A 27,724-nucleotide genomic window follows, 5' to 3' on the forward strand; every position below is an offset into this window, starting at 1 on the left:
TCTGTTCATGCCTTCTACCCATTTTTAATTGGATCATTTGTTTTGGGGAAGTTGAGTTGTGTAAGTTCCTTATTTATCTTGGATACTAACCCCTTATCAGATACGTCATTTGCAAATATCTTCTCCCATTCAGTAGGTTGCCTTTTAGTTTTGCTGATTATTTCCTTCACTGTGCAGAAGCTTTTTATTTTGATGTAGTCCTAATAGTTTATTTTTGCTTTTATTTCTCTTGCCTTGGGAGACATATCTAGAAAAATGTTGACATGGCCAATGTTAAAAAGATTACTGCCTATGCTCTCTTTTAGGATTTTATGGTTTGGAGTCTCACATTTAGGTCTTTAACCCATTTTGAGTTTATTTTTGTGTACGGTGTAAGAAAGTGGTCCAGTTTCATTCTTTTGTATGCAGCTGACCGAGGTTCCCAACACCGTTTGATGAAGAGACTGTCTTTTTCCTAATGGATATTCTTTCCTGCTTCATCAAGGATTAATTGACCATATAATTGTGGATTTATTTCTGGGTCTTCTGTTCCATTGATCTGTGTTTGTTTTTGTGCTGGTCTTGATTACTATAGCTTTGTGATATAACTTGAAATCTGGAACTCTGATATCTCTGCTTTGCTTTTCCAAAATTGCCTTGCTGTTTGAGGTCTTTCATAGTTCCATATAAATTTTAGATTATTCTAGTTCTGTGAAAAATTCTGTTGGTATTTTGATAGGGATCACATTAAATCTGCAGATTGCTTTGGGTAGTATGCCCTTTTTAACAATATTTGTTCTTCTAACCCATGAGCATAGATCTTTCTATTTCTTTCTGTCATCTTCAATTCCTTTCATTAATGTTTTCAGTGTATCAGTCTTTCACCTCTGGTTAGGTTTATTCCTAGGTATCTTATTATTTTTGGTACAATTATAAATTGGATTGTTTCCTAATCTCCCTTTCTCTCCTTCATTATTAGTGTATGGGAACAGATTTCTGCACATTGATTTTGTAACCTTCAACTTTAATGAATTCATTTATCAGTTCTAGTAGTTTTTTGGTGGAGTCTTTTGGATTTTCTCTATATAGTATCATGTCATCTTCAAATAGTGAATTTTACTTCTTCCTTACCAATTTGGATGCCTTTAATTTCTTTTTGTTGTCTGATTGCTGTGGCTAGTACTATTTCAGTACTATGGTGAATTAAAGTGACAAGAGTGGATATCCTTGTCTTATTCCTGAACTCAGAAGGAAAGCTCTGTTTTTCCCCACCGAGAATAACGTTCACTGAGTTTTTTATATATGACTTTTATTATGTTAAGGTATGTTCCCTTGAAACCTACTTTGTTGAGAGCTTTATTCATGAATGGATGTTGTACTTAGTCAAATGCTTTTTCTGTGTCTAATGAAATGCTCATATGGTTTTTATCCTTTCTCTCATTGATGTGATATATCATGTTGATTGATTTGCGAATACTGAACCACCCTTGCAACCCAGGAATAAATCCCACTTGGTTGTGATGAATGATTTTTTTTAAATGTATTATTGGATTCAGTTTGCTTGTGTTTTGTTGAGGACTTTTGCATCTATGTTTATCAGAGATACTGGTCTGTAGTTCTCTTTTTTTGTGGTGTCTTCATATGGTTTTGGTATCAGGGTGATTCTGGCCTCATACAATGAATTTGGAAGTTTTCCTTCCTATTTTTTGGAACAGTTTGAGAAGAATAGGTGTTCATTCTTCTTTAAAGGTTTGGTAGTATTCACCTGTGAAGTCGTCTGTTCCTGTACTTTTATTTGTTGGGAGTTTTTTGATTACCAATTTGATCTCCTTGCTGATAATCAGTCCATTCCAATTTTCTATTTTTCCTTCCTTCAGTTTGATAGGTTGTGTTTCTAGGAATTTATCCATTTCTTCTAGGTTGTCTAATTATTGACATATAGTTTTTCATAATATTCTCTTCCAATTGTTTGTATTTCTGTGGTGTTGGTTGGTATTTCCCCTCTTTCAATTGTGATTTTGAGTCCTTCTTTTTTTTTAAACAAATTTTTTTTTAAGATTTTTTTTTATTTATTTATTTGAGAGAGAGAGAATGAGAGATAGAGAGCATGAGAGGGGAGAGGGTCAGAGGGAGAAGCAGACTCCCCGCTGAGCAGGGAGCCCGATGCGGGACTCGATCCCGGGACTCCAGGATCATGACCTGAGCCGAAGGCAGTCGCTTAACCAACTGAGCCACCCAGGCGCCCCAGTCCTTCTTTTTTTTTTAATGACTCTGTTTTTTATAACAATTTTGTTGACTTTTGAAAATAACATCTCCTGATTTCATTGATCTGTTCTATCATTTTTTTACATTTCTGTGTCATTTATTTCTAATCTTTATTATTTCCTTCCTTCTGCTGGTTTTAGGTTTTGTTTGCTGTTCTTTTCCTAGCTCATTTAGGTGTAAGGTGAGGTTGTTTATTTGAGATTTTTTTTGCTTCTTAAGGTAGGTCTGTATTGCTATAAACTTTCCTCTTAGAACAGCTTTTGCTGCACATGAATGGTTCTGGAATATTGTTTTGGACCACTTTGCTTGTTTCCATGTTCTATTTGATTTCTCACATGATTTCTTGGTTGACCCATTCCTTGTTTAGTAGCATGTTATGTAACCTTCATGTATTTGTGGTCTTTCCAGGTTTTTTTTTCTTGTGGTTAATTTCTAGTTTCACAGCATTGTGGTTAGAAACTATGCATGGTATGAATTCAGTCTTCTCAAATTTGTTGAGGCTTGTTTTGTGGCCTAATATGTGATCTATTCTGGAGAATGTTCCACGTGCACTTGAAAAGAATGTGTATTCTACTGCTTTAGGATGGAATGTTCTAGTCCATCTGGTCCAGTGAGTAATTTAAAGTTACTGTTTCTTTGCTGATTTTCTGTTTGGATGATCTGTCCACTGATGTAAATGCGGTGTTAAAGTCCCCTACTATTATTGTATTACTATCAATTAGTTCCTTTGTGTTTGTTATTAACTGTTTTATGTATTTGGGTGCTCCCATGTTGGGTGCACAAATATTTACAATTGTTTTATCTGCTTGTTGGATTGTCCCCTTTATTACTGTCATATAGTGTCCTTCTTTATCTCTTTTTACAGTCTCTGTTTTAAAGATTTATTTTTATTTATTTGAGAAAGAGAGAGAGTGGGGGGGCAGGGAGAGGGAGAGAATCCTCAAGCATATTCCCCACTGAGTGCAGAGCCCAATTTAGGGCTTGATCCCAGGACCCTGAGATCATGACCTGAGCCGAAGACAAGAGTCTGACACTCAACTGACTGAGCCACCCAGACACCCCTACAGTCTCTGTTTTAAGGTCTACTTAATCTGATATAACTGTTGCTACTCCAGGTTTCCCTTGACATCCATTTGCACCATAAATGTTTCTCCATTTCCTCACTTTCAATCTGTAGGTATCTTTAAGTCTGAAATGAGTCTCCTGTAGGCAGCATATAGATGGGTCTTGTTTTTTGTGTTGTTTTTTTTTTAAATCCACTCTGCCACTCTATGTCTTTTAATTGGAACACTTAGCCCAATTACATTCAAAGTAATTATTTATAGATATGTATTTATTGCCATTTTGTTACTTGTTTTGTGGTTGTTTTTGTAGCTTTTCTTTGACCCTTTCTTGTCTTTCTTTCATGGTTTGCTGGTATTCTTTAGTGATATACCTGGATTCCTTTCTCTTTGTTATTTGCATATCTATTATTGATTTTTGATTTGTGGTGACCATTACGCTTGTCTATAACATCTTTTGCATATAGCAGTCTATATTAAATCGATGGTCACTTAAGTTTAAATCCATCTTTTACTCCTATCCCCCCACATTTTAGGTATATGGTGTCATACTTAGCATCCTTTATTATGTATATTCCTTGATTTTTTTTTACAGGAATACTTATTTTTACTGTTTTTGTGTTTCCTACTTTACATACCCTCTCTTACGGTTTTTCCATTCCACTCAAAGAGTGCCCTTTAATATTCCTTGTAGGATTACTTTAGTGTTCATAAACTCCTTTAGTTTTTGTTTGAGCAACTTTTTATCTCTCCTGAAAGCCTTGCTGGATAGAGTATTCTTGGCTGTAGATTTTTCCCTTTCAGCACTTTGAATATATCATGCCATTCTCCTCTGGCTTGCAAGTTTTCTGCTGAAAAATCTGCTCATACCCTTATGGGATTTCCCTGGTATGTAACTGTCTTCTATTCTGTTGTTGCTGTTCATATTTTTTCTTTATCACTACTTTTTGCCATTTTGATTACCATGTGTCTTAGTGTGGAGTTCCTTTGGATGACTTTGTTGGGAGATCTCGGTGTCTTCTTGACCTAGATATCTGTTTCCTTCTCCAGATTATGGAAGTTTTCAGCTGCTCTTTCTCAAAGGCAATGATATTTAAATGTGGGGATGGTAAAGGAACCTAAGTGGAAGTTAGGTTTCCACATTCCACTGTAAGTGGTAAAATGCTGATATTAGTAGAATATGACAAGTCACATATGTATATCATAATATCCAATGCAAACAATATAAAAATTTTGAAAAGAGACACTCAAAATATTATAAATAAACCAGGGTGGAATTCTAAAAAAATCTCAAATAATCTGTAGGACAATAAGGAAAAGCAAATAGAGGAATAAGAACCAGAGGGACATAACAGAACATATAATGAAATGGAAGACTTAAGCTCAAACATATCAATAATTATTTCAAATAAGAATGATCTATATACACCTAGGAAGAGACTTAGATTGAGAGATGGATAAAAAATACACAACCTGACTACACATTGCTTACAAGAAACTCACTTCAAATTCTACAGGCTAGGTAAGTTGAAAGCAAAGGATAGAAACTGATATGCCATGCAAATAATATATATATATTAAAATATAATGTGAGACTTGAGAAAAGATGGCAAAGCAGTAGGGGACCCTATTCCAACTGGTCCCTGGAATTGAGCTGGATATCTACCAGATCACTCTGAACACCCATGAAATCAGCCTGAGATGTAAGAGGATCTGGATCTCTACAAACAGAATATCATGGGCGGATGGTTTCGTACGAAGCGGGGAGCCGTGATTCCGTGGGCAGATATCGCAGGATAAATGGCAGCGGGAGGGAGCCTGGCTGTGGGGATCCTACACCACCGGTGAGTGACAGCCTCACGCGCTGGGGACCAGGCACAGACTTGTAGACTGGTAGCGGCAGAGAAAGGACTTTAGGGAGGCCCCCGGGATGGAAACCCGGAGCGGCAGAGCCTCGCGTGCGAACTGGGAGCAGCTGGCGGTTTTAGAAGCTCAAAGGGCAGAGACGTGCCCCGACATAGAGGCAGGACTGGGAGCACTGCGGAAGGGCGCACAACCCAGGACGCTGCAGTTTATAGCAGCACAGACGGAAATGGAGAAAATGCGGCCTGGAGAGCTCACTGAAGAACAGACTGCGATCTCTCTGCTCTGAGGCAGAGGGTTGGAAACAGTCTCTTCTGCTTTGACTCTTGGAAGAGACGCAGAAATCCACCAGAGAAAGCCACCAGAGAACTAAAGCCCCCCAAAACTGGTTCCCACTGAGCCCATCCCCTGCCAGAGGGGGACAGGGTAACTCTGCCCAAACAGGGTTGCCTGAGTAACAGTGCGGCAGGCCCCTCCCCCAGAAGACAGGCTGGGAAAACAAGAGGCCAGCCACCCTAAGATCCCTAGAAAACAGGTGCATCTTGCTTGGGTTCTGGTCAATAATTTGGACTCTATACATTCCCTCAACCACCCATCAACAGAATGACTAGGAGGAGGAGCCCCCAAAATAGAAAAGACTCAGAGATTATGACTTATGCAGATTTACAAATGGATGCAGATATAACCAAGATGTCAGAGATGGAATTCAGGCTAGCGATTGTGAAGAGAATAGCTAGAATGGAGAAATCAATTAATGGCAACATAGTCTCTAAGGGCAGAAATGAAAGCTGAATTGGCAGAACTTAAAAATGCTATCAATGAGATCCAATCTAATCTAGATAATCTAACAGCTAGGATAAGTGAGGCAGAAGAACAAATAAATGACCTGGAAGACAATTTAATAGATAAAAAGGGAAAAGAGGAGGACTGGGAAAAACAACTCAGAATCCATGAAAAAAGAATCAGAGAAATAAGAGACAGCATGAAGCATTCCAATGTCAGAATTATTGGAATCCCGGAGGGAGTGGAGAGAGAGAGGACTAGAAGATATATTTGAGCAACTCATACCTGAGAACTTCCCTAATCTGGGGAATGAAACAAACATTCGTGTCCTAGAGGCAGTGAGATCCCCTCCCAAGATCAAGGAAAACAGGCCAACACCCCGGCATGTAATAGTAGAACTCGCAACTCTTAGAACCAAGGAAACCATCTTAAGGGCAGTTAGGGGCAAGAGATTCCTTACGTACAGAGGGAGGAAAATCAGAATAACGTCAGACCTATCCACAGAGACCTAGCAAGCCAGAAAGGCCTGGCAAGACATATTCAGGGTACCAAATGAGAAGAACATGCAGCCAAGAATACTTTATCCGGCAAGGCTGTCATTTAGAATGGATGGAGAGATGCAGAGCTTCCAAGACCGGCAGAAACTGAAAGAACATGTGACCACTAAGTTGACCTGGCAAGAAATATTAAGGGGGATTCTATAAAAGGAGAAAGACCCCAAGAGTGATATACAACAGAAATTTACAGGGACAATCTATAAAAACAACGTCTTCACAGGCAACATGATAACAATAAATTCATATCTTTCAATAATCACTCTCAACGTGAATGGCCTAAATGCTCCCATAAAACAGCACAGGGTTGGGTGCCTGGGTGGCTCAGTCGTTAAGCGTCTGCCTTCGGCTCAGGTAATGATCCCAGGGTCCTGGGATCGAGTCCCATATCGGGCTCCCTGCTCAGCAGGAAGCCTGCTTCTCCCTCTTCCACTCCCCCTGCTTGTGTTCCTGCTCTCGTGCTCTCTCTCTCTCTCTCTGTCAAATAAATAAATAAAATCTTAAAAAAACAAACAAACAGCACAGGGTTGCAGATTGGATAAAAAGACAGGATCCATCCATATGCCATCTACAAGAGACTCATTATGAACCTAACGATACATCCAGACTGAAAGTGAAGGGATGGAGATCCATCTTCCATGCCAGCGGACCTCAAAAGAAAGCTGGGGTAGCAATTCTTCTATCAGACAAAATAGATTTTAACTAAAGTCTGTAGTTAGAGACACAGAAGGACACTATATCATTCTTTAAGGGTCTATCCAACAAGAAGATCTAACAATTGTAAATATCTATGCCCCCAACATGGGAGCAGCCATCTACATAAGCCAACTGTTAACCAAAATAAAGAGTCATATTGATAACAATATGTTAATTGTAGGAGACCTCAATACTCCACTCTCAGCAACAGACAGATCATCTAAGCAGAAAACCAACAAAGAAACAAGAGCTTTGAATGATACACTAGACCAGATGGACCTCATAGATATATACAGAACATTCCACCCTAAAACAACAGAATACTCATTCTTCTCGAGTGCACATGGAAATTTTTCCAAAGCAGACCACATACTGGGTGACAAAACAGGTCTCAAAAGATACCAAAAGACTGAGATTATTCCCTGCATATCCTCAGACCACAATGCTTTAAAACTGGAACTCAATCACAAGAAAAAATTTGGCAGAAATTCAAACACTTGGAAGCTAAAGACCACTCTGCTCAAGAATGTTTGGGTCAACCAGGAAATCAAAGAAGAACTTAAACAATTCATGGAAATCAATGAGAATGAAAACACATCAGTCCAAAACCTATGGGATACTGCAAAGGCAGTCCTAAGGGGGAAATACACAGCCATCCAAGCCTCGCTCAAAAAAATAGAAAAATCCCAAATTCACCAACTAACTCTACACCTTAAAGAACTAGAGAAAAAGCAACAAACGATGCCTAAGCCATGCATTAGAAGAGAAATAATTAAGATTAGAGCAGAGATCAATGAATTAGAAACCAGAAACACAGTAGATCAGATCAACGAAACTAGAAGTTGGTTCTTTGAAAGAATTAATAAGATCGATAAACCACTGGCCAGACTTATACAGAAGAAAAGAGAAAGGACCCAAATTAATAAAATTATGAATGAAAGGGGAGAGATCATGACTAACACCAAGGAAATAGAAACAATTATTAGAAATTATTATCAACAACTATATGCCAATAAACTGAGCAATCTGGATGAAATGGATGCCTTCCTGGAAACCTATAAGCTGCCAAGACTGAAACAGGAAGAAATTGACAACCTGAATAGGCCAATAACCAGTAACAAGATTGAAGCAGTGATCAAAAACCTCCCAAAAAACAAGAGTCCAGGGCCTGATGGATTCCCTGGGGAATTTCTACCAAACATTCAAAGAAGAAATAATACCTATTCTATTGAAGCTGTTTCAAAAAATAGAAACAGAAGGAAAACTTCCAAACTCATTCTATGAGACCAGCATTACCTTAATCCCCAAACCAGGCAAAGACCCCATCAAAAAGGAGAATTTCAGACTGATATCCCTGATGAATATGGATTCCAAAATCCTCAACAAAATCCTAGCTAATAGGATCCAACAATACATTAAAAGGATCATCCACCACGACCACGTGGGATTTATCCCCGGGAGGCAAGGGTGGTTCAATATTCGCAAATCAATCAATGTGATAGAACACATTAATAAGAGGAGGGAGAAGAACCCTATGGTCCTCTCAATTGATGCAGAAAAAGCATTTGACAAAATACAACATCCTTTCCTGATTAAAACTCTTCAGAGTATAGGGATAGAGGGAACATTCCTCAAGTTCATAAAATCCATCTATGAAAAACCCACAGCGAATATCATCCTCAATGGGGAAAAGCTGAGAGCCTTTCCCTTAAGATCAGGAACATGTCAAGGATGCCCACTCTCACCACTATTGTTCAACAGAGTACTAGAAGTCCTAGCCACAGCAATCAGACAACAAAAAAATAAAAGGTATTCAAATCGGCAAAGAAGAAGTCAAACTCTCTCTTTTCACAGACGACATGATACTTTATGTGGAAAACCCAAAAGATTCCACCCCCAGATTACTAGAACTCATACAGCAGTTCAGTAATGTGGCAGGATACAAAATCGATGCACAGAATTCAGTTGCTTTCTTATGCACTAACAACGAAACTGCAGAAAGAAAAATTAGAGAAACGATTCCATTTACAATAGCACAAAAACCATACCTCGGAATAAACCTAACCAAACAGGTAAAGGATTTATACTCTAGGAACTACAGAACACTCACGAAAGAAATTGAAGAAGACACAAATAGATGGAAAGATATTCCATGCTCATGGATCGGAAGAATAAACATTGTTAAAATGTCTACGCTACCCAGAGCAGTCTATACCTTCATTGCCATCCTGATCAAAATTCCAATGACATTTTTCAAAGTGCTGGAACAAACAATCCTAAAATTTGTATGGAATCAGAAAAGACCCCGAATTTCCAAGGAAATGTTGAAAAAGAAAAACAAAGCTGGTGCATCACGTTGCCCAATTTGAAGCTATATCACAAAGCTGTGATCACCAAGACAGCATGGTACTGGCATAAAAACAGACATATATACCAATGGAACAGAATAGAGAATCCAGATATGGACCCTCAACTCTATGGTCAAATAATCTTTGACAAAGCAGGAAAAAACATGCAATGGAAAAAAGACAGTCTCTTCAATAAATGGTGCTGGGAAAATTGGACAGCCACATGCAGAAGAATGAAACTCGACCATTCTCTAACACCATTCACAAAGATAAACTCAAAGGGGATGAAAGACCTCAATGTGAGACAGGAATCCATCAAGATCCTAGAGGAGAACATAGGCAGTAACCTCTTCAACATCGGCCACAGCAATTTCTTTCAAGATACATCTCCAAACTCTAGTGAAACAAAAGCAAAAATGAACTTTTGGGACTTCATCAAGATAAAAAGGTTCTGCAGAGCAAAGGAAATAGTCAACAAAACGAAGCGGCAACCCACAGAATGGGAGAGGATATTTGCAAATGACATTACAGATAAAGGGCTGGTATCCAAGATCTATAAAGAAGTTCTCAAATTCAACACCCAAAAAACAAATAATCAGGTCAAAAAATGGGCAGAAGATATGAAAAGACACTTCTCTGAAGAAGACATACAAATGGCTAACAGACACATGAAAAAATGTTCATCATCATTAGCCATCAGGGAAATTCAAATCAAAACCACATTGAGATACCACCCTACACCAGTTAGAAAGGCAAAAATGGACAGGGAAAGAAAGAACAAATGTAGAGGTTGTGGAGAAAGGGGAACTCTCTTACACTGTTGGTGGGAATGCAAGTTGGTACAGCCACTTTGGAAAACAGTGTGAAGGTTCCTCAAAAAATTAAAAATAGAGCTACCCTAAGACCCAGCAATTGCAGTCCTGGGTATTTACCCCAAAGACACAGATGTAGTGAAAAGAAGGGCCATATGCACCCCAATGTTCATAGCGGCAATGTCTGCAATAGCCAAACTGTGGAAAGAGTCGAGATGGCCTTCAACAGATGAATGGATAAAGAAGATGTGGTCCATATATACAATGGAATATTACTCAGCCATCCCAAGGGATGAATACCCAACTTTTACGTCAACATGGATGGGACTGGAGGAGATTATGCTAAGTGAAATAAGTCAAGCAGAGAAAGTCAATTATCATATGGTTTCACTTATTTGTGGAACATAAGGAATAGCATGGAGGACATTAGGAGAAGGAAGGGAAAAATGAAGGCGGGGAATTGGAGGGGGAGACGAACCATGAGAGACTATGGACTCTGGGAAACAAACAGGGTTTTAGAGGGGAGGGGGGAGGGGGGATTGGTTAGCCCAGTGATGGGTATTAAGGAGGGCACGGACTGCATGGAGCACTGGGTGTTATATGAAAACAATGGATCGTGGATCACCACATCAAAAACTAATGATGTGGGCGCCTGGGTGGCTAAGTTGGTTAAGCAACTGCCTTCGGCTCAGGTCATGATCCTGGAGAACCAGGATCGAGTCCAGCATCGGGCTCCCTGCTCAACGGGGAGTCTACTTCTCCCTCTGATCCTCCCCCCTCTCATGTGCTCTCTCTCTCACATTCTTGCTCTCTCAAATAAATAAATAAAATCTTTAAAAAAAAACTAATGATGTATTGTATGGTGAGAAACAAAACATAATAAAATTTAAAAAATAAATATATAAAATATAATGTATGTTAATTATATATGCATTATATATTAATTATATGATATATATGACATATACATTGTAATATATGATATCTATATATTATGGTATATATGGTATATATGTATCATATGTATATACTTATAAGCTATTGATGGCCCGAATGAGGAGAGAGTGAAGGAGCCACAGTAGTGTGCATCCCTGAATTGGGGTCAGAAGCTCACTTTTGTATAATGCTATAGAATTCAGCAAGCATATCAAAAAACACTCTCATTGGGTCCTCCCAATACATCTAACTGGGCCTCTCCAGTTAATAGGTATTTCTAATTGGTCCTTTCCCAACAAGGCACCTAGGGAATGTCACTGGCTGGTATTTCAAGTGCCACAGCCACTTTAGGAGTTGACAGAGTTTGACATGTGGAGCAAAATGAAATTCTGCAGGGCTGGGGGTGAGAGGTGGCCAAGACAGAAAATGGTGCCCAAAGCAAGCTGGTAACAGGGAATAAGCTAAAATGAGCAAAGAGGATTCTGAAAAGTTGACCTGGAAAGACTGAGACCAAGGGTGGATTTCTTTTATGAACTGTTGGTAGAGAAATCTTAAGGGCAGAAGAAAAGCTATTAAGAGTTCAGTTGGAAGGGCTAAGAGGATTCCCATTTTGCCAAAAAAACAAAATGAAGTGACTTACCTAAAATCACACCATAATTGGTAGAGTCAGAATTGGAATTTAGGGTTTCTGACTCAAGGGCATGTTCTTTAATATCATGACTTCTCTGAAGAGAGGCTTCTTAGGGAATAGGACATTTGAGGAATTATTCACTGGAAGTAATGACATATCACTTTACTTTAGCAAGTCTGATTAACAAAATTGTAACTGAGTTATTTTTCTCAACAGAGCCTGCCTTGTATATGTCAAGATGTCTTTTTAGTATTTTTTGTGCCATGGGGGTGAACCTTGGCATTTTTCCGGCAACAATACATGAGTTGGAGGAATCCCTTCACTCTTACCACCACCCTACCTCCCATCTCTTTAATGGGTGCTCTGCAAGTTATACCCTTTCTGACACTTGCGATGGGCAGTGTAATACAGGCATTATGACTTTTTAAAATTCCATCAAGCTTATAATCTGCAGACTAATTTGTTTTAACTGGTGGCCATAACATGTAAACAAGAGGTAGTTAAAGGAAGAAAAAATATTAATATTGTGTCCTTCATCTAACTAGTGGGCACTTCCTCTTCTACTAAAAAACAAATAAAAAAGAAATCTATTTATAAGCTTACTGTTCCCACCTAGTGGAGTACAATTTTAATATTACCGAGAAGGGTGCTAACCCTCTTATAGCATTCAGAAAAAGATCTAGTATGTTGTATTCTTTAGAACAATACAGGATGTCTTAGTATGGGCATTAGCTCCAAAGATGGCATGTATGACTATAGTAGTAAGTGTTATCTAATTATCAGTATCAATTATTTCTACCCAATTTCAGATTCTATGTGACTTGGCAAGAATATAAAGTTGACAAGGGGAAAGAAGAGTAGAAAATACTTCTATTATTTATGTATTCAGCATTTATTGCATTCTTGCTGTGTGCACAGAACTAAACAGTTGCTGAGACAGTGCCTGTGTGGGTTTTAAATAAGTCCCAGCGAGTAACTCATAATCTAGAAGAAGCATGTTATGCTTTGTTCACATTCAAGACTCAAATCAAAAATCTTCATGCATCTGGATTTTTATCTACAGTATCCAAGATTGTTAAAATTTTGTAAAATGAAGCAAGTAGACTCAGTAGCAATATGTCTTCTAATCACTCAGATGCTTTGGCAAACAATGGAAAATCATTCACACAGTGCAAAATTATTATTCAGCAGATCACATAAGGAGCTTATTCACAACTAAATACATCTTACCATAAGAATGAAAATCAGTTGTTTAAGAGCTAACCACTGTTAGTAGATGTTATTATTATTGTTTCATTTTGCTTCAGTCAAAGAAATAGAATAGTTTCAACCCATTATCTACTACACATTAGGTGAGGAAATGTAGAAAACTAGAAAGAAAGAGGGGGGAAGGTAATGAAGATAATCTCTAAGAAGGAAACAGAATCTTGGCAGACATTCAGGGGAGAAACTTGCCAGAACACACCAGTTTACTCTGTTCTGATTCCAAAGACCAACACTGAAAGTCAGAGAAAAATGCACGTGTTCTAAATTAAAGATACATACACAAACAATTAAGAATTTAAGGAAAAGTAAGATATATTTGTTTCAAGAGGTGGGTGAAGACTTATTTCACTGAGTTTGCATATTTGAATAGTTAATTAGTAGTTATAGTCACTAATACACACAATACATTGGGAAATGCCTATAATAAAGGCTGTCAGTTAAGGATTACTTAGAGCTAAACGTAAGCTAAATGCACAGACCCAATTTGACTAATGTGTCGAAGACGCTGTTGTCAACAGTTTGGCTATACATTTAATGAAAACAGTGATGAACTAAGACATTAATGCTTCTGAATCTTACATATAACATATAGTGATACAAATAGCTTTTTAAATAGCCATATGGATCTTTGCTTCCATATTTTTGTTGAGGCTCCTGTTCATTATTTTTTTCAATGACCCCTTATACAAGGTCCCAAATAATAAATTTCTCTCAAACATTAGTACTGAGAGAAATTTTAATTCATATGAAGAATGGTGTTCCTTTTTCTTAGAAAATTTGAAGTATCTAACTTGCTGTTTTAAATTCCCTATGAACTGGGCACCTGGGTGGCTCAGTTGGTTAAGCGACTGCCTTCGGCTCAGGTCATGATCCTGGAATCCCGGAATCGAGTCCCGCATCGGGCTCCCTGCTCGGCAGGGAGTCTGCTTCTCCCTCTGACCCTCTTCCCTCTCGTGCTCTCTATCTCTCATTCTCTCTCTCTCAAATAAATAAATAAAATCTTTAAAAAAATAAATAAATAAATAAATAAATTCCCTATGAACTATGTATTTGTATCCTAAGGATCTAGCATGGTGCAAGACTTAGGGAAGACATTCAGAATATATTTATGAAATGAATGATTGCATTTTATTCAGCTAGAAGTTTAGAACTTTTTATTTTGGTATCGTCCCAAAAGTTTTTTTTTTATTTATTTGGTTTCCCTTGCCTGAGGAGACATATCTAGAAAAATGTTGTGAAGGCCCATGTCAAAGAGATTATTTTATGTTTTGTTATGTTTATGTTTTCTTCTAGGATTTTTATGGTTTCATGTCTCACATTTAGGTCTTTAATCAATTTTGAGTTTATTTTTATGTATGGTGTAAGAAAGTCATCTGGTTTCATTCTTTTTGCATATAGCTGTCTAGTTTTCCCAGCACCATTTGTGAGGAGACCGTCTTTTCCCCATTGTATGTTCTTGCCTCATTTGTCATAGATTAATTCATTTCTGGGCTCTCTCTTCTGTTCCATTAATCTATGTGTTTATTTTTGTGCCAGTCCCATACGGTTTTGATTACTACAGCATTGTAGCATATCTTGAAATCTAGAATTGTGATACCTCCAGCTTTGTTCTTTCTCAAGATTGCTTTGGCTTTTTGGGGTGTTTGTGAGCCCATATAAATTTTAGAATTTTTGTTTCTTGAGGTAGTCCTCTATTGCTATGAACTTCCCTCTTAGAACTGCTTTTGCTGCAAAGACACAAGACATATGATTTCGCTTACATGCGGAATCTAAAAAATAAAACATACAAATAAACAAACAGATTCTTAAATACAGAGAACATACTAGCAGTTGCCACAGGGAGGATAGGTAAAATAGATAAAGAGAATTAAGAGGTACAAAATTCCAGTTGTAAAATAAATAAGTCATGAAAATGAAAAGTACAGCATAGGGAATATTGTCAATAATATTGTAATGTTATACGGTGACTATACTTATCGTGGTGAACACTGGGTAATATACAGAATTGTTGATCAATATGTTGTACACCTGAAAGTAATATAGCATTGTATGTTAATTATACTCCAATTAAAAAAAAAAAAGAAGTTCAGAGCAATGTTTGGTAATAATCACAGCAATTATACTGGGCCATAATGTTGGTGTAGTTCTTTTTCTCAGTCCTGATTTTCTACTTCTGTTTCTATTTTACTAGCTTTATTGCATTGCCATTTTTGCTTCCGATGGACTCAGCTTGTAGTGAAGAAAGATACTCACATGGCTAACAACAATATAAGGGAAAAGGAAAAAATAAAGCACTTAACAGAAATACAAGCAACATGTTACATGAATCCTGAGGAGGAAGCAGTTGTGTCTAGCTGGAATTTGTTAAGGAAAGAGAGACCTTGCAAAAGAAGGAAATGCACTGAGCATGCTTTACTGAGCTTTTTTGGAGGTCAGTTACTTATCCAATCTGGCTAGAGGAGAGCGTTTATAAAGTCTAGTAGTAGGAAGTGAAACAAGAAAGATAACTGAAAATCAGATTGAAAAGAACTATGAATGCTAACTTAAGATGTCTGGTCATTATACTTCAGGCAATTAGGAGGCACTGAAGCAATCTGAGGGAAAATGTAAAGGCATTATTGTGTTCCTTAGGAAAATAATGTCAATGATAGTATGAAGGATGGAAAATAATGTTAATGACACTATGAAGGATGAGCTGGTGCAATGAGAGACTAAAAGCAATAGAAACAATTGGTAAGTTTTGCAATAATGTAAGTTGTGGATACTCAGAACCAAGGCAGAGAAAGACAAGTACATATATAAGACAAAATGAAAAAAATAGTCAACATGACTTGACTACCAATGGGATTTGAAGACAGAGCAAGAAGAAATTGCTATAGTGTTACAGTGATGCTACTAATGGATACAGAGTTCCATAAGAGGGAGAGACATTGAAGAGAGGATAGTAACACAGAATACCTCCTAGATTTTGAGCCCCACCTTATTTCAGGCAGTGAGTTAGATATCCTCACAGTAACCATAGAGTAGAGAGTTTTTCCCCCAAATTATAGCTGTATTTACCATTTAAGTGTCTTCTCCATAGGCACACAGAGGACAGACAGGGCAAAATTTTAAGCCAGATTTGTCTGAGTCCAAAGGTAATGTTCCTCATTGTCCAATTTCATTTTGAACATGTTGAATGTAGGGATAAGTGCAACACCCCTGACCAGCAAGGGGTTGTAAATGTTAAGTGTGGTGTCTAAGAGAAGAACCAGGCTGGAAATACAGAGATGGAATCATCTGAAGGGAGGTGAAAATTGCAACTGTGGTGACCACAGTTTCAGTTGGGAGAGCATGTGATAGAAGACCAAGATGTAACCTTGAGAAAGTTACACTTAAAAGATAGGTGAAGGAAGGGAGGTCATACAGAAGGCTGATAACTCCTAGAACAAGAATGAGATTACAAAGAAGCCAAGAAGTAGCATGTGAAGAAGGAAGGAAGGAGCGGTCAGCAAGGTCAACTACTGCAGAAAGTTACCTTAGTGACAGATCTGGGAAGAGGCACTTGGATTTTGCAAGTAGGGATTTATTGGAGACTCTGAAAGAGCAGCATCATTCAGGTACCAGAGATTGTTAAACTCAAAAACAAGTCTTCATAGTACTGGGTGATGAAGATGTAGTCAAGAACTGAAGCCTTTTCATTTGTGACTTTTGTCAGTGATCAAAGAACAGATGGAAAAGAAACACATCATGGAATTTTTTCATTGTGGATTGTTTTGGTTTTTGTTTTCCTTTTTTAGTCAGTATGATGAAGACTAATTGAAGTGTCAGAAGGCAATGGTGAGAAAGATATAAAAAACAAGAGAAGAGAAAGAGGAAGTGAGGGAAGATACATTACCCTGTGTACTGACTACGTGACCCCTGACATGGAGGGCTGCAGGTAGAGCTGCATGGCCACTGAACAATGAACTCCACAAATTGGAACATTAATTCTCTTTAACTTAAATGTCATATCTTATTAAGTTTTTCTAGCATGTAAAATGCATTCACTGTGAAAAATGGTGTATCTTAGACATGACTCACCATTCAGCAGATTTATACCACGAAGAAATATTAAAGCTGTTTCCTCAAGCAGATGACTGTATTATATACATATTCAATAGCACTTATTTAGACATCAAAGAGTGGAAACTAGCAGCTTCTGTTTGCCAGAGAAATCTCGATATTTCACCTTTTAAATAAGCAAACATAAAATACATCTCTAGCAATCAAAAAAGAAGGACCATGACATAAGAAGACTATCTATAAGGACCACAGGCTTTTGGTCTAGTTGATGGCAAGTAGTACACACAGTAGCATTAACACACATTTCTGCATAATAAGCAGATGTAACAGAGAGAGTAGAATATAGTTTGACTCTGAAAGAAGAGCTACAATGATAACTTTGCAATCAGCAGCTCTGAAATCATGGGAAATGAGAACAGAAAAAGACATGAATAAACAAAGTTAGTAATTGGGGGAGGGATTGAAAAACAAATAAAAGATAGCAAAACAAACAAGGCATCCCCAAAGACAAGCCCCAAGGGAACAAAACCATTTTTTTAAGATTCATCCATTTATGAGAGAGAGAGATAGGAGGAGGAGGAGGGGCAGAGGGAGAGAGAGCAAATCCTCAAGCAGACTCCCTATTGAACGCAGAGCCTGACAGGGGCCTCTATCCCAGGACCCTGAGATCATGACCTGAGCTCAAACCAAGAGTCAGACACTCAACCAACTGAGCCACCCAGGTGTCCCAGAACAAAACCACTTTTGCATCCTAAGAAAAAAGCAAAAGATTCTTAGGAATGGGAATGCTACTTCTTATGGTATGTCTTTCACTGCACAAGAAAATGAAAACTGTTTCCCAAAGTGACTGATCCCATCAGCAGTAAAAGAGATCCCACCAGCAATATAATTCACTCTGAATACTCACCAGACTTAGTATATTTAGGATTAAAAATGTAGCCATTCTACTATGTATTAAGTGTATTCAACATTTTTTTCCAGTTTGAGAATTGACATACATCACTGTATAAGTTTTAGGCATATGGTATGATGGTCTGATTTACATATATTGTGAAATTATTAACACAAAAGGTCTAGCTAACATCTATCTTCTCATATAGATACAACGAAAAAAGAAGAAAAGAAAAAATAAATCCCCTTGTGATGAGAACTCTTAGGATTTACTCTTCTAACAATTTCTTCCTATATATCAAATAGCACTGTTAGCTATATTCATCATGCTGTACATTACATCTCCAGTACTATTTCTTATAGCTGGGAGTTTGTACCTTTTGACCACCTTTCTCCAGTTCTCCCTGCTCCCACTCTCCACCTCTGGTATCCATATGTCTGATCTCTTTTTCTATGAATTCTTGTTTTTAGATTCCACATCTAAGTTAGATCATACAGTATTTGTCTTTCTGTCTGACTTATTTCATTTAGCCTAATGCCTTCGAGGTCCATCCATGTTGTCATAAATAGGATTTCCTCATTTTTTATGGATACTTCATTATATATACCAAACACACACACACACACACACACACACACACACACACACACACACACACACACACACACACCCCTACCTCACATCTTTATCCATTCATCAATGGACACTTAGGATGTTTCCATATTTTGACCATTGTAAATAATGTTGCTATGAACATGGGGGTGATAGGGGTGCAGATATATTTTCTATTTGGTGTTTCTGTTACCTTTGGATATAATTCCAGAAATGGAATTGCTGGATCATTTGGTAGTTCTAGTTTTAATTTCTTGAGGATCCTCCAAACTATTTTTCATAGTGGCTGTGTCAACTTATATGCCACCAAAAGTGCACAAGGGTTCCCTTTTCTTCACATGCCAGCACTTGTTAGCTCTTGTCTTTTTGATGATGGCCATCCTAATAGGCATGAGGTGATATCTCATTGTAGTTTCAATTTGCATTTCCCTATATTAAAACTGACCTTTCATTTGGCCTGTTGGCCTTTTGAATATCATCTTTGGAGAAATGTCTAAATAGGTCCTTTGCCCATTATTTGTGTTCTACAGTAAAAAAGGAAGTTGTGAGAGTTCTTTATATTAACTTGGATATTAACCCCTTATCATATAGTTTGCAAGTATTTTTTACATTCTGTAGGTTGTCTTTTCACTTTGTTGATGGTTTCTATTGCTCTTTAGATGCTTTTTAGTTTGATGTAGTTCCACTTGTTTATTTTTATTCTGTTCCCTGGCCTTTATGTGTCATATCCAAAAAATCATTATCAAGATCCATATCAAGGAGCTTTGTTCCTACGTTTTCTTCTAAGAGTTTTATGGTTTTAGATTTTACATATAAGTCTTTATTCCATTCTGAGTTGATCTGTGTGAATGGTATAGATATGGGTCCAGTTTCATTCTTTCACATGTGAATATCCAATTATCTCAGCACCATTTCTTGAAGAGTGTCTTTTCTCCATTGGGTATTCTTGGCTCCCTTGTCAAATTTGGCTGTATATGCTTGGATTTATTTCTGGGTTCTTGATTCTGTTCCACTGTTGTTTTTATGCCAGTACCATACCATTTTGATGATTATAGCTTTAGAGTATAGCTTGAAATTAGGAAGTGGGGTACCTCCCGCTTTATTCTTTTCTTTCTCAGGATTTCTTTGGGTATTCAGGGTCTTTTGTGGTTTAATATAAATTTTAGGAGTATTTTTTCTACTTCTGTAAAAATGCCATCGGAATTTTGATACGGATTGCATTGAATCTATAGATGGTCTTTAGTAGTACTGACATATTAACAAAAGTCATTTTTCCAATCCAAGAACACAGGATATCTTTCCATTTATTTATGTCTTATATGATTTCTTTAATCAGTGTTTTGTAGTTTTCAACAAAGAGATCTTACACTTCCTTAAGTTTATTACTAAGTATTTAATTGTTTTGATGCTATTCTAAATGGAAATTTTGCTGTCACTGTATAGAAATGCTATTGATTTTTGAATGTAAATTTTGTATTGCAAAAATTGCACCCTTACTGAAGATAATTTTAATTCTTCCCTTCCCATTTTGATACCTTTTATTTCTTTTTCTTGCCTGATTGCTCTAGCTAGGACTTCCAGTACCATACTGAATAGGAGTGGTGAGAGTAGGCAGCCCTTTCTTGTTCCTGATCTGAGAGCAAAAGCGTCTTTCACCATGGAGTATGATGTTAGCTGTGGGATTGTCTTATATGGACTTTATTATATTGAGATACATTCCTTCTTTGTCTAACTTGTTAAAAGAGTTTTTATTATGAATGTATGTTAAATTTTGTCAAATGCTTTTTCTGTATCTATTGAGATGATCATATGCTTCTTGTTTGCATTTTCTTAATGTAATCACATTGACTGATTTGCATATGTTGAAACATCCTTGCATCCCAGGTATAAATCCCATTTCATCATGGTGAATGATACTTTTAATGTGTTGCTGAATTTTGTTTGCTAGTAGTTTACTGAGAACTTTTGCATCTATATTCATCAGGGATATCTGCTTGTAATTTTCTTTTCTAATAGTGTTCTTTTCTGATTTTGGTATCAGGATAATGCTAATCTCATAAAATGAGTGCCCTCTTCTTCGATTTTTTGAAAGAGTTTGAAAAGAATTGGTATTCTTTAAATGTTTGGTAAAACTCACCAGTGAAGTCATCTGGTCCTGAGCTTTTCTTCATTGGTGGTTTTTTTTTTTTTTATTACTGATTCAATCTCCTTACTAGTAATTGGTCTGTTCAGATTTCCTATTTCTTCTTCATCAGTCTTAGTAAGCTGTATGTTTCTAAGAATTTTCCCATTTTTCTAGGTTGTTTAATTTGTTGGCTATATGCCAACAGTTGTTTACAGTTGTCTCTTATGATCCTTTGAATTTCCATGTTATCAGCTGTCATGTCTCTTCTTACATTTATAATTTTTTGATATGAGTCCTTTCTCTTTTCTCCTTGGTTAACCTAGCTAAGAGTTTGTCAATTTTTTCAACAAACCAAGTCTTTGGTTAATCTTTTCTTTTGTTTTCCTGTTCTCTGTTTTATTTATTTCTGCTTTAATCTTTATTATTTCCCTTTTTCCGCTAACTTTAGGCTCAATTTGACCTTTTTCTAGTTCCTAAAGGTGTAGCATTATTATTTGGGATCTTTCTTGATGCTTAACGTAGATGCTTATTGCTATAAACTTCCCCCTTAGAACTGCTTTTGCTGTACTGCATTCATTCTGGAAAGTTGTGTTTTCATTTCCATTTGTGACAAGAAACCATCTTTATTTCTTCTTTAATTTCTTCTTTGATCCACTGGTTGTTCAGAAAAGTGTTGTTTAATTTTCAGGTGTTTATGAATTTTCCAGTTTTCCTCTTGTTACTGATTTCTAGTTTCTTGCCATTGTGGTCAGAGAAGATTCTTGGTATCATTTCAATCTTCTCAAACTTGCCAAGACTTGTTTCATAGTCCCACATTTGGTTTATCCTAGAAAATGTTACAAGTATGCTTGAGAAGAATGTATATTCTGCTGTTGATGGATAGAATGTTCTGTATATGACTGATAGGTCCATTTTGTCTACAGTGTTCAAATCCACTCTTTTTTTTAAGATTTTATTTACTTATTTGAGAGAGAGAGAGAGAGAGAGAGAGCATGAGTAGGGGGAAGGGGCAGAAGCAGACTTCCCACTGAGCAGGGAGCCCAATGCAGGGCTCCATCTCAGGACCCCAGGATCATAACCTGAGCTGAAGGCTGGTGCTTAACTAATTGAGCCACCGAGGCATCCCCCACTGTCTCTTTATTGATTCTCTATCTGGATGATCTACTTATTGTTGCAAGTGTGGTATTAAAGTTCTCAACTATAATTGTATTACAGTTTATTTCTCTTTTTAGCTCTATTAGTTTTTGCTTTATATATTTAGGTGTTCTAATGTTGAATGCATAAATATTTATAATTGTTATAGCTTCTTGATGTATATCCTCCTTTAGCATTATATAATGACCTTCTTTGTCTCCTTTGTCAATTTTAGTTTTTTAAAAGTATTTTATTTATTTATTTTGAGAAAGGGAGTGTGAGCATGAGCAAGGGGGAAGGGCAGAGAGAGAAGGAGAAGCAGGCTCCCCGCTGAGCAGGGAGCCGGATGGATGTGGGCTCATCCCAGGACCCTGGGATCATGACCTAAGCTGAAGGCAAACGCTTAACCAACTGAGCCACCCAGGCACCCCTACCATTTTTACTTAAAGAGTATTTTGTCTGATAAAAGTAGAGCTATCTTTGCTTTTTCTTTTTTTTTTTTGGCTACCATTTGCTTGAAATGTCTTTTTCCCTCCCTTCCCTCTCAGTCTACATGTGTCTTTAAGGCTAAAATGAGTCTCTTATAGGCAGCATATTCTTGGATTTTGTTTTGTTTGTTTGTTTTTAGAGAGAGGGGGGCAGAGGGAGAGGGTGAGAGACTCTTAAACAGGCTTCATGCCCAGTACAGACCCTGATGTGGGGCTCAATCTCAAACCCTGAGATTATGACCTGAGCTGAAATCAAGAGTCATACACTTAACTGACTGAGTCACCCAGGCACCACTATTTGTTTTAATCACTTAGCCATTCTGTCTTTTAATTGGAGAATATAACCTGTTCACATTTAAAGTAATTATGGTTAGGTAAGGGCTTACTATTGCCATTCTGTTAATTGTTTTCTGGTTGTTTTGTAGATCTATTGTTCCTTGTTTCCTATCCTGTGGCCTTTTTTATGTGTTTTAGTGTCTTTTGGTATCACTAAACTTTGACAGGGAACCTAACCAGGCAATGTACTGATGCAGTTGTCACACAAACAGAGGCTTGAAATGACCTTACACAGTGGAGCTTATTTTCTTGTATTTTTGCCATTTTATGAGAAAAATATGCCAGCTAGCCTAATAATTCCAGATCCAGGGTGAGAGACATGTGGAAATGATCCATTCCAGTGACTGCAGCCTGAAGGACAGTTCCTGCCAACCCACTAACTTAGGAGGGGAAAACCAATGCTTATGTAAGCCACTGGAGTTTTAAGGTTATTTTTTATGTAGCAGTAACTGACAGATTCCACACTTGTACGTTATGAAGAATAGACTGACTCTGATAACTAAATAAAGCATTTAGGAAAAGGAATATAAAGAAGTCGAAGAGCTTTGATGTCGTGTGTGTGTGTGTGAGTGTGTGTGTTGGAGAGTTTGGAATGAGGAAAGGGCAGAGCAACTGAATATATATATAATTTGAAAAGTTTGTATTTCATTGGAGGAATCTGGGGGGAAAGAATGAAATAAAAGAAACATTGTGTTTAAAGTGGAGTAAGATGAGGACAGAAACCACAGGATGCAGAAATAAAATATTTTTTAAGGAACATTACATTGTTCAAGAAAAAGAATTATAACTCACTATCTTTTATTGGCAAAACCCAGAGATCCTACATTATGGCATGTATTTCATGTATTATTCTAAAAATGGCCCTGCCTAAATGTTACTCTCATTCCATACATACATTTTAATAGCACAGTAAATTTCTGGCACCATTCTAAAAACCAAATAACAGTAACCAAGTAACAATATAGTAAAAGGTATTAGCCATTTATAATGTTAACCACACAACCAAATGCTTCAAGCAGTGTGTGCCAAAGTGCTACCAAGGTTAATGCTAAGCCTTTTGTAGATATTAAGCCCAAGCTGAGAACCTGTAGAGAAGAGAAGTCCAAAACATTAGACTTAAGTCCTGAGTCCATTGTGGAAGACAGCTAGCTAGATGTTAGCTCAAATTTGAATTTATCTCTTGGATATTTCGATAGGAATGATATTTGGCCTGGACTAGATATTTAGGATCCTCTACAAATTAGAACAGGTCTCTTATAATAATAGGAAGACAATTCTTGGGGACAGAACTCTCCATTGCTCTCTACTGAAAACAAGTCTGAATCTACACTGGATCTTGGAGATAGGAACTGAATTTAGGGTTCCTACCTCCAAGATTCTGTGCAGATCCAGACTAGCAGGATTAGCAGAAAGGACTTTTTTTTTCCCCCCCATAGCAAGAGTCTATTCTAGTCAGGCTTCTTGAAGGACTGGAGACAGACCTTTGCACCGATGTGAGCTGTCTGAGAAGAAAATTCACAGTATACTCATGGTAACTGCCCAAGTACCATGCATTCCATTGAGCATAATTTTACTTTATTTTTTTTTTAATTTTTTTATTGTTATGTTAATCACCATATATTACATCATTAGTTTTTGATGCAGTGTTCCATGATTCATTGTTTGTTCATAACACCCAGTGCACCATGCAAAACGTGCCCTCCTCAATACCCATCACCAGGCTAACCCATCCCCCCACCCCCCTACCCTCTAGAACCCTCAGTTTGTTTTTCAGAGTCCATCATCTCTCATGGTTCGTCTCCCCCTCTGACATACTCCCCTTTTCTTCCTCTCCTGTTATCTTCTTCTTTTCCTTTTTTCTTAAAATATGTTGCGTTATTTGTTTCAGAAGTACAGATCTGTGATTCAACAGTCTTGCACAATTCACAGCGCTCACCGTAGCACATACCCTCCCCAATGTCTATCACCCAGCCATCCCATCCCTCCCACCCCCAACCACTCCAGTAACACTCAGTTTGTTTCCTGAGATTAAGAATTCCTCATATCAGTGAGGTCATGTGATACATGTCTTTCTCTGATTGACTTATTTCACTCAGCATAACACCCTCCAGTTCCATCCACGTCGTTGCAAATGGCAAGATCTCATTCCTTTTGATGGCTGCATAATATTCCATTGTGTATATATACCACATCTTCTTTATCCATTCATCTGTCGATGGGCATCTTGGCTCTTTCCACAGTTTGGCTATTGTGGACATTGCTGCTATAAACATTGGGGTACACGTACCCCTTCGGGTCCCTACATTTGTATCTTTGTGGTAAATACCCAGTAGTGCAATTGCTGGATCGAACGGTAGCTCTAATTTCAACTGTTTGAGGAACCTCCATACTGTTTTCCAGAGGGGTTGCACCAGCTTGCATTCCCACCAACAGTGTAGGAGGGTTCCCCTTTCTCCACATCCCCGCCAACATCTGTCGTTCCCTGACTTGTTAATTTTAGCCATTCTGACGGGTGTGAGGTGGTATCTCATTGAGGTTTTGATTTGGATTTCCCTGATGCCGAGCGATGTTGAGCACTTTTTCATGTGCCTGTTGGCCATTTGGATGTCTTCTTTGGAGAAATGTCTGTTCATGTCTTCTGCCCATTTCTTGATTGGATTATTTGTTCTTTGGGTGTTGAGTTTGATAAGTTCTTTATAGATTTTGGATACTAGCCCTTTATCTGATATGTCGTTTGCAAATATTTTCTCCCATTCTGTCGGTTGTCTTTTGGTTTTGTGGACTGTTTCTTTTGCTGTGCAAAAGCTTTTTATCTTGATGAAATCCCAATAGTTCATTTTTGCCCTGGCTTCCCGTGCCTTTGGCGATGTTTCTAGGAAGAAGTTGCTGCGGCTAAGGTCGAAAAGGTTGCTACCTGTGTTCTCCTTTAGGATTTGGATGGACTCCTGTCTCACGTTTAGGTCTTTCAACCATTTGGAGTCTATTCTTGTGTGTGGTGTAAGGAAATGGTCCAGTTTCATTCTTCTGCATGTGGCTGTCCAATTTTCCCAACACCATTTGTTGAAGAGACTGTCTTTTTGCCATTGGACATTCTTTCCTGCTTTGTCAAAAATAAGTTGACCATAGAGTTGAGGGTCCATTTCTGGGCTCTCTATTCTGTTCCATTGATCTATGCGTCTGTTTTTGTGCCAGTACCATACTGTCTTGATGATGACAGCTTTGTAATAGAGCTGGAAGTCCGGAATTGTGATGCCGCCAGCTTTGCTTTTCTTTTTCAGTATTCCTCTGGCTATTCGGGGTCTCTTCTGGTTCCATACAAATTTTAGGATTATTTGTTCCATTTCTTTGAAAAAAGTGGATGGTATTTTGATGGGGATTGCATTGAATGTGTAGATTGCTCTAGGTAGCATTGACATCTTCACAATGTTGATTCTCCCAATCCATGAGCATGGAACGTTTTTCCATTTCTTTGTGTCTTCTTCAATTTCTTTCATGAGTATTTTATAGTTTTCTGAGTACAGATCCTTTGCCTCTTTGGTTAGATTTATTCCTAGGTATCTAATGGTTTTGGGTGCAATTGTAAATGGGATAGACTCCTTGATTTGTCTCTCTTCTGTCTTGTTGTTGGCGTATAGGAATGCCACTGATTTCTGTGCATTGATTTTATAGCCTGCCACTTGACTGAATTCCTGTATGAGTTCTAGCAGTTTTGGGGTGGAGTCTTTTGGGTTTTCCACATAAAGTATCATATCATCTGCAAAGAGTGAGAGTTTGACTTCCTCTTTGCCGATTTGGATGCCTTTGATTTCTTTTTGTTGTCTGATTGCTGTGGCTAGGACTTCTAATACTATGTTGAATAGCAGTGGTGAGAGTGGACATCCCTGCCGCGTTCCTGACCTTAGGGGAAAGGCTCTCAGCCTTTCCCCATTGAGAATGATACTCGCTGTAGGTTTTTCATAGATGGCTTTTATGATATTGAGGTATGCACCCTCTATCCCTATACTCTGAAGAGTTTTGATCAAGAAAGGATGTTGTACTTTGTCAAATGCTTTTTCTGCATCTATTGAGAGGATCATATGATTCTTGTTCTTTCTTTTGTTAATGTATTGTATCACGTTGATTGATTTGCGGATGTTGAACCAGCCTTGCAGCCCAGGAATAAATCCCACTTGGTCATGGTGAATAATCCTTTTAATGTACTGTTGGATCCTATTGGCTAGTATTTTGGTGAGAATTTTTGCATCCATGTTCATCAAGGATATTGGTCTGTAATTCTCTTTTTTGATGGGGTCTTTGTCTGGTTTTGGGATCAAGGTAATGCTGGCCTCTAATTTTACTTTATTTTTAAATATTTTGTTTATTTATTTGACAGAGACACAGAAAGAGAGTGAACACAAGCAGGGGGAGTGGGAGAGGGAGAAGCAGGCTTCCCGCGGAGCAGGGAGCCCAATGTGGGCCTCGATCCCAGGACCCTGGAATCATGACCTGAGCCGAAGGCAGACGCTTAATGACTGAGCCACCCAGGAGCCCCATTGAGCATAATTTTAAAAGGATTGTTTCAGCTCTCTTTATTTCTCAAACAGAAAATAAATGTAATAAGCCTTTTCACTATTACTAATCTAGTCTACATTGAAAACAGAATTCCTTTGTGTGTTGGTTCATTCTTTAAAGATTGTGACTTTTTCTTCTCAAATTATATCTTATTAATAATTAAAAATAATTATGTACACTAATATATATCTATTCTATTATAGTATATACTATATACCATAACAGATGTAGATATAAATGCTCTACTATATATAGTATAGTAGATATAGATATATCTTATGACTGACATAATTCAATACGTGAAATGGCTGTTAGACAACTATCACACAAACCACTATATATGTATAT

The 27,724-nt window shown here is 37.6% G+C and overlaps 1 long non-coding RNA gene across 1 annotated transcript in view; it reads right to left on the bottom strand.

The window, feature by feature from the left end:
* The window catches only part of LOC141372721 (uncharacterized), a 187,167-nt gene that overhangs the window by 85,272 nt on the left and 74,171 nt on the right, over positions 1 to 27,724 (bottom strand). The gene's annotated exons all lie outside the window — the stretch shown is intronic.

Source organism: Callorhinus ursinus, unplaced genomic scaffold (assembly GCF_003265705.2).
Source record: "Callorhinus ursinus isolate GAN/ISIS: 27379988/994484 unplaced genomic scaffold, GSC_fseal_2.0 scaffold5, whole genome shotgun sequence".
In the NCBI taxonomy this organism is placed as follows: Eukaryota; Metazoa; Chordata; class Mammalia; order Carnivora; family Otariidae; genus Callorhinus; species Callorhinus ursinus.